Consider the following 13,072-nt stretch of genomic DNA (forward strand, 5'->3'; position numbering starts at 1 on the left):
CAAAACTCTTTGCTGAGGGAGAGAAGTTAATATTTGTTCCATTTAGGATAAGAGACGGACGGATTCCCGATATTTTATTAAATAAGTCGTTTCAAATATCATTTTTTACCTTAGGGCACCACCACCTCAACAATATTTCAGGACAAAGGGGGACGAGAAAAAAATCTTATTCAAACTTAAAACAAACGTACAACCGTGTGAAGGTGAGCCTGTTGGTTGGAAACCGGTTACGCAGATACTTACTCAAAGAAATAGCGTTTCTAAAAGTGGCTGGATGCTGCTTTTTCTTTAAAAGAACCAACCCACATAATATTCCATGCTTTATAGCACCAGAACTTAAGTTACACAGTCTATCAGTTATACTCACAATGACTTCAAACGTACAGATAAACTTCACATCCAATTTCAAAAACTGTAGGCGGATTTCACATTCTCTCCTGAGCAGGTAAGTCTTTCACCGCATATTAGAATGTCTGCACACTAGTTAGAATGATGCATTCGAAAAAGAGTCAGTGGATGCAAGATAAATGTGAGACATCTGATCCCTTGCAATGGTGTTATTGTCGGTGCTGACTCAACCTCTTGGCTGCATTTCGTGTGGATGACCTGTGCCAGATGAATGCATCAGGTATGCAGGCCAACTCTTATGTGTGCGAGTGCTAACGAGAAGTGGCGATAACTGTGAACGTGCCAAGAAATTAGTTGGAGAATGGGACATCCTAGCTCCCGTTCTTGAACGGTCTGTCGAGCGCTGGGGTGAAGGCGTCTATTGAGTTGCCTTGGACGTATGCCATGACGTGTTTATGCCAATTTCCCACTGCAGCTGCCGTGGCCAGACGTAAGACGCCAGAGTTTTCCCTACATAAAAACGCCAAATACTGTACGTTGTAGCCACAGCAAGAGATATATCAAGTTAAATAAATTAATTTAAAAAATAAAAATTACGAGGTAGAGGTAAAAGATTGACATCTTAGCGTTGATGTCAGTGAAAATTTGCACTTCGTCTGTCGGTTGGGCAATAAAGTACTCCAAGAGATCTGCGCAACTCCTTTTATAAATGTATACTGGAAAAAAGAAGTGAAGGAGAGGAGAAAAGGAAAAGAAACATCACAGATTGAGAGGATATCTGATGTTATATTGGTGATTAATATTGGTGATTACAAAATCGAGCCAAATTTGGCATTATGAACCTACTTACCACTATGACGTTGCAGCCTCTCTGGCTTGGATACATACAATGATTCGACTGGGAAGGGTGCACCTTCTGGTGCAAACTGATCTACAACTGTTGTTAACTGGTCCTTTACAACTTGGAAACGGCACGTGGATGGAGTTAACTGCCGAGCTAGTTCCACAAATGTTGTATTTGAGAAGTTCGATGAATGGCACTCTGACTGGGACACTAGGATCACTGCAAAGGCGTGTTTACAGCAAATTCCCAAGCATCAGGAACAGGCTCAGACTGAGAGGTAGAGGGGGGGGGGGGGGGAGATACAGTACGCTCACTCTGCTCTTTCTTGCGTTCTTCCGACCATTTATTTCCTGTTCTTTTCTCGGTGTGCTTTTGTTTAAAATGTATGTTTCTTTATGACTTTCCTGAACTGTTCTCGATTGTATATGTTGGCTTGTGTGACTCCCAGTTCCTTAATGTGTTCTTCTGTTTCAGTGATCCACTTTGTCTAGTTCTTGCTATTGTTTGCAATGTCAAGGATTTGCCTTGTGGGCCTGTTCTTCTTCATCCTGCTGATATGCCCATAAATTTCATCCTATGCTTTTGTAAGTAGCTTGTTTGTATGTTGGTGGCGCTATAGACTGTCTTAGTATCACTGACAGCGCTCTGCGTCCTCGGCAAGAGATTCTGTGGTTGGACAGGCTAGCAGTTAGCGAGCGGATAGAGAAGGGTTTGGACAGGATTTTCTTAGTGCTGGTAGGAAATGCATTACAAAATGAGGATGGATGTAGTTGGTAATATTTGGGTAGTGAAATTATTGACAACTACATAATTTTTGGAACTGGATGTCACGTGAATCAGGTAAAATCTTCTAAATACATTGTTTGCTCTTCAACAAAATCTTTCTTTTGCTAACCATATGCCTCCTAGTAGTTAGAGTCTATAGTAGTTGGATTCTTTTTATTTAGTTTTCTGTAGTTGGTGCTTGCTGTAATTGCTATAGTTCGTGTTATGAAGATTTTGTGTGAGGTTAGTGACTTGTGAAAAAGGATGGGTTGGTGTTAGGATTTCTTGCAATTCAAGACCATTCTTTTCTGTTGATTATTTGAAGCCATGTTGTCACTATATAGCAGTCAGATTGTGTTGGATTTTTATATTGTGGGTAATAAATGAATAGGTTAAGTTTGAGTTTTCTGTAGGTCAGTGTTTGAAATGACAAAAATAAGTAAAGAGACAGTAGTTTCACCAGTTGCTTCACCTTAACTCAGTAGTTTCACTTTCTAAAGGTGTCCGTTGTTGTGGATCTCGCTTGTTGGTCTCTTTATACTAATTCCTTCACGAAACGCTGATCCATATATTTTTCTCAGAATTTTCATTGCTTGTCTTACCGTCTCTCTGATTTTGGTATGACCATCAATAACTCTAGTTTCTGCAGCGTGGAGTGCTTCTGGTAGAGCCACTGTGTTGTGTAATGCCTTAGTTTTGCGTTGACAGAAACACATTTTTTATTGTAATATTTCCAAATGAGCTTATACGCTTTCTGTAATTTGGAGATTCTTTCTTTATCGGCTTCGGAATTCTGTCCTGATGGTTGTATTATCTCTCCTAGAAAGCAGAAGATCGCAACTGGTGCCGCTTTCCCGTACTGAATTGTAATGTGGATATTATCTGCAGAGTTGCTTTCCATGTATTGAATCTTCTTGTATGAGGTTTGTAACTCAGCTTTCTGTGAGATTTCGTAAAGCTTCTCCAATACAAGTTTTGCTTCTTCTCTGTTGTTGGTTGGATTGGGAAGATCGTCCGCGGAAGCCAGACATTTCACATTGATTCTCTGCTCTTTTTTAATGCCAAGTTGAATTCCTTTTATTTTATTTTCCCCGTCTCCTTGGCGAACACCAATATGAATATGAAATGCTTCTTACGTTTGTCCCATGAATTTGACTTTGGAGGTTGTACCTGTTAATGTCTGTAGGATAAGTGATTTTCTTTTCCTGTCAGAGTTGAATTCCTTCCAAATGTGGAATAATGTTTGCTTATCTATTGAATCATAAACTTTTTTAGTGTCGACAAAAGTTGGAACAGTATTTCTACCGGTTCTTATTTGCCAGATTGTCTTAGGTTCTATATCTGTTTAATGGAAGATCGACTTTCGCGAACCCTGACTGGTACTCTCCTATTAACTGGTCCGCGTGGTCTTGTAGTCGACTAAACAGGGCTTTTGAAGAATTTTGTATACTACAGAGAGCAGTGAAATTCCGCTATAATTGTTTGGATTGGTTTTCGATCCCTTTTTTGGGGAGAGGATGAATTAATACACATTTCCAATCTGAGGTATTTGTTCAGTTTCCCAAAAGTGTGATATAATTCTGTCAGTTTCTTGTATGAGATTATTGTGATTTAATTTTCATAGTTCCATATATATATGGAACTATGAAAATTATATATATATATATATCAGAAAAAATTTAAAAGGCCGGTGTGGCCGTGCGGTTAAAGGCGCTTCAGTCTGGAACCGCGTGACCGCTACGGTCGCAGGTTCGGATCCTGCCTCGGGCATGGATGTGTGTGATGTCCTTAGGTTCGTTAGGTTTAAGTAGTTCTAAGTTCTAGGGGACTGATGACCACAGCAGTTAAGTCCCATAGTGCTCAGAGCCATTTGAACCATTTAAAAGAATGAAAAGAAAGATGCTTTGGCCACCCATACGGGTATGCATAAACTCGAGGAATCACAAGGCATGCATACACCAGTGTAGCGACAATAGGTTTAGAAGTAGGAATAGTTATAGTTAGTCGAGTTACCCCGAAGTTGCGAGTAACATACCTGGTAATGTAAACTGGAAGTTATTTACTTGAAACTTGAGTTAATTCCTTTTGAAACTTCCTGTTAGATTAAAACTGTGTGCCGGTCCGAGACTCGAACTCCGGACCTTTGCCTTTCGCGGACAAATTCTCTAGCGTCCGAGTTACCCATGCACCCATGCACCCACAATCCGTCCCCACAGCTTAAATTCCAGCAGTACCTCGACTCCTACCTTCCCATTTGATGTTTATTTAAATTGATTCTTTTTTTCAACTGTTCTGTTTCATTTCTACATTAATATTACCGATGTTGCTGTTAACGTGGTCTATTAATATACACATAATATAAAACATTGCTCGTCAGCATGATTACTGAATATGCACGAGCTGCTTACAGCTTTCAGATAACAGGTCCAAAATTCGTGGCAATAAATTAAACTGAAATTGAAATTGCGGGCGGATCTGGTGATCTGACTGGCCGTAGGAGTATCTCAACATTAAACAGTTCAAAGAGACACGTGCCATGTGAGGACGAGCGTTGCCCTGTTGCAAAATGGGTCTATGATGTAGTCGCATGAGTGTGAGGTAACACACGAGGAGGCATGATGTCCGTGACTTCAAATCATACCCGCCGGCTCTACACACGGTGGCGCCGTTACTAACACCACTTTGTCTCTCCAAAACATTGCAGGAATGAGACCTCTCCTCAAGCCGTTGACATTCTCGCCGACGACGGTCATCTGACGCGACGCAGAACCGCTGTTCAGTGCGGAAACACAGTGCGACTCCATTCAACAGCAATTCATCCTTCTCTGTCGCGGCACCACTCAAACGCAACCATCTGTGTTGTGGTGTCAACGGCAGCCTACACAGGGGACGGTAATTCCCTAGGCCGGCTGCTGCTTGTGCTGATGCTGGACGACATAAAGTGAATTTGCCTTATGCTGCTGTGTAAGGCGTGTGACCTTGAAGGGGACTTAGCCGCTGAGCGAGGCAGCCGCGCAACACGGTGCCTAGTATTACTAGCACCGTGTTGCTGGAAAATCAACCATTTGCTGTCGGATGACAGGAGCAGTTTTGAAGGAGTTGCGCTGTTCTTGGAGTACAATACAGCTATCCGCGCTTGCGATGGTCAGTCGTCGTCGACTGGAAACCTTACAACAGGTACACCTGTCCTCACGTACCTATGCAGTCCAGCATCAGGTCACTCTCCCACCCGAAGGCCCCATGGTACTGGATGTTGCACGATTCGACCAGCCAGTCAAATGGAGACATACAGTGAGGCCACTTTCAAACTCTTTCAGGTGGTGATAACGCTGTCTCACATGACTACGCAGCAACTCAGTTCCTTCATAGCGATCACTCAAAGTCTGAGTCGGTTCATGCCCTTGATATAACCTACCAGGCCTGGTAACAACAGGAAACAAGAAGAGCACTAATTAACTCTGGTGGCCGTTTAATTTGTCACACAGAACTGAAACTTTAATGATTTACTTACCTGCCGATGGTGTATACTTGTACTCAGCTACAATGACATCCTACCATGTCTTCTATCTGCTTTACTGTTTTTGTCAGGTGGTGTATACTGCTTTTTTATGCTACTACACCACAATATAAACCCTTTTGTTTACCGTAAAATGGAAACGATCCTAAACGGAAGACTGTGTCTGGGATTGTTCATAGCCTGGTGCGTTTCTCTGTAATTGATGCCACTTCGGCGACACGAGCGTCTTTGTGAAGAAGACGAGACGAAATGACGAGAACAATCGGAACATCCAGTCTCCTAGCGATGGTTTACTGCTTACACAAAGCCGTCCACGTTTGGAAATGGTTCAAAAGGCAGCTGGTCCTTCATTTTCAGCAGTTGATGCATGCTGAGACCAGCATCAGAGCTCGCATGACCCACTTCGGTGTTGGTTTTCAATGTGTACGTTTTGCTGTAAACATTTCTGGACATAGTAAATTTATTTAAATAACGACATCATGGAACTAACAAAACTGTTGTAATGAATATTTATTTCCATACGACTATTTTCAATCAGGCGATCGTTTTCAGTTAGGAATTAACAGTACGTCATGTTTCCTCTGTCTCAAATAGGTAACTAGTCTCTTAGTTACACGTGTATGTGACAAATGCTGCAGCTGAAAACCAAATACGTATTTGATTCCAATGGATCTCCCTTAAACTTGACGCAGAGTTAATCCATGGTTTGAAGACTGTACTTGCTGGACTGAAACCTTTTTCATAATGAATATTCATTTCAACTGCTTTTGGTAGTTCCACGATATCGTTCTTCAAATGTATTGAAACTGTGCTGCACTGTTTATGAAACATCTATCCAGGTTTTTTTTCTGCAGGGATTGGTCAAAAATATGGAAACACAGTGAGAAATGCATTCTCGAACATAGCTGCAGATGCTCTCCAAGCCTTTAGGTTGGGCTGCTGGATCTGACCACGAACGGTACCTTTGCAACAACCTCAATAAGCCGAAGTCAGAGAAGTGTTCTCTAGAGAGTGCATTATATCGAAGCTAAGCGAACTCGAACGTGGGGAAATTGTTGATGCTTGTATGACGGACGCTTCCGTAACCAAGACAGCCGAAGTGCTCGGTGTTCCAATAGGCACTGTATTGAAGATTTATACCACAGGAAAGCGGAAAAGCCGGCCGCGGTGGCCGTCCGGTTCTAGGCACTTCAGTCCGGAACCGCGTGACTGCTACGGTCGCAGGTTCGAATTCTGCGTCGGGCCTGGATGTTGTGATGTGCTTAGGTTAATTAGGTTTAAGCAGTTCTAAGTTCTAGGGGACTGATGACCTCAGATGTTAACTCCCATAGTGCTCAGAGCCATTTGAACCATTTTTGAAAACGGAAAAACCTCATCAATTAAGAGAGCAGCAACTGCAAAAGGCACTGTAGAATAAAAGTCGCACTCGCGAACGCGATCAGCAGCAAAACAAAACGGAGGGGCCTCTGTAAGCGGGAAATTACGTGGTGAGCTGGAATTCCAAAGGCACTCATCACTTATGCAAATGCTCTTAATATGAAAACTTGGTGCCGTAGTCACAGTACCTGGACTATGGACCAATGGAAGAAAATCATTCTGTCGGATGAGTCTTAGTGCGCACTGTTTCCTACTTCTGGCTGAGTTTATGTTCCAACATGACCGGGGTTCGGTGAAGATTTGGCTGCTATATCGTAGTATTTCATGGGCCTCATGGGTACTTTCAAAAAATGGTTCAAATGGCTCTGAGCACTATGGGACTTAACGTCTGAGGTCATCAGTCCCCTAGAACTTAGAACTACTTAAACCTAACTAACCTAAGGACATCACACACATCCATGCCCGAGACAGGATTCGAACCTGCGACCGTAGCGGTCGGGCGGCTCATTGGTACTTTGCAAGGCCGCATTACTGCCAAAGATTATGTGACGGATTTGGCTGATCAGGTGTATCCCAAGATACAATGTGGTACTCTGTTCCGAAACGACACGGTCCCTTTTGACACAGCTCGCAACGTCCAGGACAGGGTTTATGAGCATGACGATGAACTGCCGCACTATAGTTACCCTTAGGGACATGGCTGCCAACGAGAGGAAGAAAGCCAATGTACATTCTGTCTGCATACCGGGTGGAGTCATCCCAGACGTGGAATGGGTCCTTCCAGATAGATGCCTTGAGCAGTGCAGAGTGCAGCCAATTGCAGGTGATGGCTCACGTTGGTACAAATGATGTCTGTCGCTTCTTTGCATCCGAGGAGTTACTCTCTCGTCTCGAGAGGCTAACGGAAAGGGTAAACGCTGCCGGTCTTGCTTGGGAGATGAAAGCAAAGCTCACTATTTGTAGCAAAGTCTACACAACCGATTGCGGACCTCTGGTACAGAGCCAAGTGGAGGATTTGAACCAGAGGCTCAGACGGTTCTGCGACCATTTAGGCTGCACATTCCTCGAACTGCGCCGTTTGGTGGTTGGATTTCGGGTTCCTTTAAATAAGTCATGCGTGCACCACACGCAGGAGGTGGCTACATGATTAGCACGGGCTGTGTGGCGTGGACTGAGCGGTTTTTGGGTCGAAAGGTCTCGGGGAAACGCAAATAGATCTTCAGTCTCCAAATGTGCAGACCGAACATAGGAGGAACGTTGATACATGAACCATCGGTGTTGGGAAGGTACCAGAGCTACAAGCGCTAATAGAAAACACTGATGCTCAAATGGTTATTGGCACTGGAAGCTGGCTAATACCGGAGACAAGTTCAGATGAAACCCTTGCGAAGGATCTAAAGGTGTTCGGAAAGGACAGGCTAAACACAGTTGGCGGTGGAGTGTTTGTTGCTGTGAAAAGTAGTTTATCTTGCATCGAAATTGAAGTAGACAGTTCCTGTGAGTTATCATAAGTACGGATCATTTTTGGGAAGCGCAATAAAATAATAATCGGATCCTTTTACCGGCCTTCGAACTCAGACGATAAAATTCTGAAACGTTCAGAGAAAACAGGAGTCTAATTTGAAACACATACCCGACTCATATTATTCTAGTTGATGGTGTCTTCAATTTATCGTCAATATACTGGCGAAAATACGTGTTTAAATGCAGAGATATGCGTAAAATATCATCCGAAATTGTGCTAAGCTCATTGTCTGAAAATTATTTCGAGTAATTAGTTCATTAGCCCTCTCGAATTGTAAACGGTTGTGAAAACACCCTTGAGCTCTTAGTAACAGATAATCCTCAGCTAATAACGAGCGTCAAAACGGATACAGGGATTATTGACAACAGGGTTTTCGTAACGAGACTGAATACCGTAGCTCCTGTACCCTCCGAAAACAAACGAAAATATACTAGTACAAAAATTCATATAAAAATTCTCATGAGGCCATCCTGAGAGACAATCTCCGCTCCTTCCAAATGAACAATGTTCCGCTAAGTGTAGACCAGAGGTGGCTTGAATTCGAAATGTAATATCGACAGCAACTGAGAGATTTATACCAAATAAGTTAACAAACTACGGAGCTGAGGGACCTTGGTACACAAAAGAGGCAGAAAACTTACAGGAACAACAAAAAAATCATGCCAAATTTAAACGAAAGCAAACTCCCCCAAGATGGGCGATCTTTTACAGGAGCTCGAATTTTAGAGTGGATTTCGATGTGAGATGCTTATAATAGTTTCCACAACGAAACATAAAATCGAAAGAGATTCTGGTCGTATGTATAGTATGCTAGCGGCAAGACACTGTTTTCTCTGCGCGATAGCAATGGAAATACTATCGATGACAGTGCTGCCAAAGCAGAGTTACAAAACACAGCCTTCCGAAATTCCTCCACCAAAGAAGACGAACTAAATATTCTAGAATTTGAATCAAGAACAGCTGTCAACTTGAGTAACTTAAAAGTAGACATCCTTGGTGTACTAAAGCAACTCAACTCACTTAGTAAAAGCAAGTCTTTCGGTCAAGACCGTATATCAGTTAGGTTCCTTTCATAGTATGCTTGATGCAGTAGCTCCATACTTAAAGAGACATATTGTAATCAGAGTGGTTATGGAATATCGTCTCATTTATGCGGCTGGGTTCGTGATTTTCTTTCAGAGAGATCACAGTTCGTAGCAACTGCCGGTAAGACACCTAGTAAAGCAGAAATGGTTTCCAGCGTTGCGCAAGGTAGTGTTATAGGCACTCTGCTGTTCCTTATCTATGTAAATGATTTAGGAGACAATCTGAGTAGATGTCTTGCGTTGTTTGCAGATGATGCTGTCGTTTATCGTCTAGTAAAGTAATCAGAAGATCGAAACAAATTGCAAAACGATTTATAAAAAATATATGTATGGTGCGAAAATTGGCAATTAACAGTAAATAACGAAAAGTGCGAGGTCATCCACATTGGTGCTAAAAGGAATCCGTTAAACTTAGGATACACGACAAATCAATCAAATCGAAAGGCCGTAAATTCAAACGAATACCTGGGAATTACAATTACGGACAACTTAAACTGAAAAGAACACATCGAAAATATTGTGGAGAAGGCGAACCAAAGACAGCGTTTTATTGGTAGAAAACTTAGAGGACCTAACTAAAGAGACTACATACACTACGCTTGTCCGTCCTCTTTTGGAGTGCTGCCGAGCAGTGTGGGATTCTTACCAGATAGGATTAATGGAATGCATCGAGAAAGTTCAAGGAAGAGTGGCACTTCTTGTATTACCGAAAAATAGGGAAAAGAGGGTCACGGACATGATATGGCATTTGGGGTGGACAACACTAAATCAAAGGCGTTTCTCGTTGCGGTGGGAGCTTCTCACGAAATATCAATCACCAACTTTTTCCTCCGAATGCGAAAATATTTTGTTAACGCTGGCCTACATAGGGAGAAAAGGTCACCATGATAAGATAGGGGAAACCATAGCTCGCACGGAAAGTTATAAGTGTTCGCTTTTTCAGCCCGCTTTTCGTGAGTGGAATATTAGAGAAATATTGTGAAGATAGCTCTATAAACCAACTGCCAGGCACTTTAGTGCCATTTGCAGAGTATGATGTAGATGCAGATGTAGATGTAGATGAACGAGAGAAAGATTAATGAGACGTGTACGGATATAAAAAAAGACCGTAGAGGTCCCGAGTGTCCTATTTACGTCGAAATGGAAAGATAAGCACAATTTTGGGAAGCTCTTCAGTAAAAACCACTGGAAGGCTTGTTGAATTAAAGAAAGAAAGAAAGACTATTAACAGAATCTTCCGTCGGTTCTTGGTAGAACAACATTATAATAAATGAAAAGCACCAGTTTCCTTTTGTTCTACAATATTACTTTTACTGTTAACCGATTTTCGGCTTACAAGGCCATCTTCAGAAATTTTACTGAGTATCATCAGCAAAGAAGTTAAATGTTAGCAGACAACCTTGGAAGAGAAGTAACACATCTAGACTGGTATAGAAACATACAGTAAGTAACATCTTTGACAGTGTGGTGGTAATGCAAAGAAAAAACAAAAATTGAACAGTACATAAATAACAATGGAGTAGACAGGAAAACCTTTAGCACAAAATAGGAATAGCATGCCTACATAACCGTTTCTATTAACAAAACTAATAAAATAAAATAAAATTAGTACTAGACAAGGCTACATCGGGAGGTAAGAAACATAGAGAGTTATACACAAACCAATTAAAAGAAGACACAATTATCAATGTAACTACAGAATACATAAGGAACTTAAGCAATATCGGTAAGATAAACAGGAATAAATAAATGCAGGAAAATAGAGGTGTTTGAGGGAACCTACAGTAAATGCAATCTTTGAGAGTGTGGTGGTACTGCATTTTAACATTAACATTATAATCAAAACAGTGTCTGTGTAACAGTTTTCGTTAAATAAATGAGCAAAGTAAAATATGAACAGTATTTGATGAGACAACTACAAGGGGTGTTAAACATGGACAGTAATACAAGTACCAGTTAGAAGAAAGCCTTAACTATTGAAACTACAGTCTATATGGAATACAAAGACAACTTCAACAAAACAAAACAACTTAATGAATGCAGGAAAATGGGAACATATAGGAAGAGGCAGTGTGGGAAGTAATGAAAAACAGAGATGATTATTTGAAGTTTAGAAGAGGGGAAGTGTTGAGCTGTGTCTGGTCATTTAGGATTAGATCTGAAATGTGAGCAAGATATTTGTTAATTTCCACGGCTTCCAGCAGGTTGAGTTTACGGCCTTTGTTTGCTAAATGAAGTACATGGGACACTGGCTGGTAGTTGTGACACTCCCTCAGTACCTGCTCAGCAAATGCAGAGTCTTAATTCTGCAACCTCCAGCTGTGTTCATGTTCAGCCAGCCTAGTTGATATGTCTCTGCCTGATTGACCAACGTAAAATTTGTCACAATCAGAACAGGTGATTTTGTATACCCCACTGTTAGCTAATAACTGGATCTTATCTTTGCTATTAAAAACACAGTGTGCTGTCGTGTTCCTGACATAGTAGGAAAGCCTATACTTGCAGGATTTCAGTGCTTTGGCTACAATCTGTGATACCTGACCTAGAAATGGTAGTGTACACCATTTCTTGCAGACCGTGGATGGTGAAGCAGGTGGGGCAGAGAGGAGGGGCATAATTTTCCGTTTTTGTTTCCTGTGTAAGATGTGGTCATTAAGAACTGGATTGTAGCCATTGGCTTTGGAAATAAATTTTATTGTATCTAACTTCGCTTTAAAATCATCTCTGGGCGTAACTAATAACGAGTGAAACAACCGAAATATCAATTAGGTATAGCGGCTGACCTAAAATTTTTCGTCTGTAAATAAACTTTTTTAAAAATAACTAATTTTTATTTGTAATATTTGCATTGTTTTGAAATATTGCTTTATTATAGAAATTGAGAAAAGAAGCGATCAGTGCTATTTTAATAAATATGCAGACAGAAACGAGCAACAAACATACGGCATTAGCACTGGTACAGCAGTGTTGAGACAATAATGTCCGTGCGTGATGTGTATCGCAGCTTTAGGTACGCGTATACATGCACTGCCCAATACATCCCTGCACCTGGTGTATACAGTAGTTTCTCGCTGCCGTCGCCGGACATAAGTTATATTCCAGAAACCTAGTCTTGAAACATTTTTACAAAGTAATGTAACATTAGAGTACAGAACTAACTGTCTTTAAAAGATTCAAGATTTATCTGCCATTACTATGAAATAATATTATGGTAACAGTAATAAATTAAAAACTTAGCAGCAGTACATTCATAGTGTACAACTGCTCTGCTGCCTGTGTCTACAATAGTATGCCTTTGTTTGCTTGTAGCCCTTGACAAAGGACAAAGTAACAGGATAAATATTCTTCAAACTCAGTTTTCAACCTTTAGCACTAATTTAATACCTTGATTGTATGTATCTTGATCCTGAGAGAGTGAAAATTTTTCAATTTTTGTTCAATTTCTACGTTTATACAGGAAATAATAGGAATAAAAAAAGGAATTCTGTTATTTATGAAACCTGATATTTGAGCGGTTTTAAAAGTCAGGTTTATTATTATTATTATCGTATGCATCACTTACAGTAATACACATTTAGCAAAACAAAGAAATATATATAAAAATGAACATG

The sequence above is a fragment of the Schistocerca serialis genome, chromosome 6 (assembly GCF_023864345.2).
Source record: "Schistocerca serialis cubense isolate TAMUIC-IGC-003099 chromosome 6, iqSchSeri2.2, whole genome shotgun sequence".
Taxonomy (NCBI): Eukaryota; Metazoa; Arthropoda; class Insecta; order Orthoptera; family Acrididae; genus Schistocerca; species Schistocerca serialis.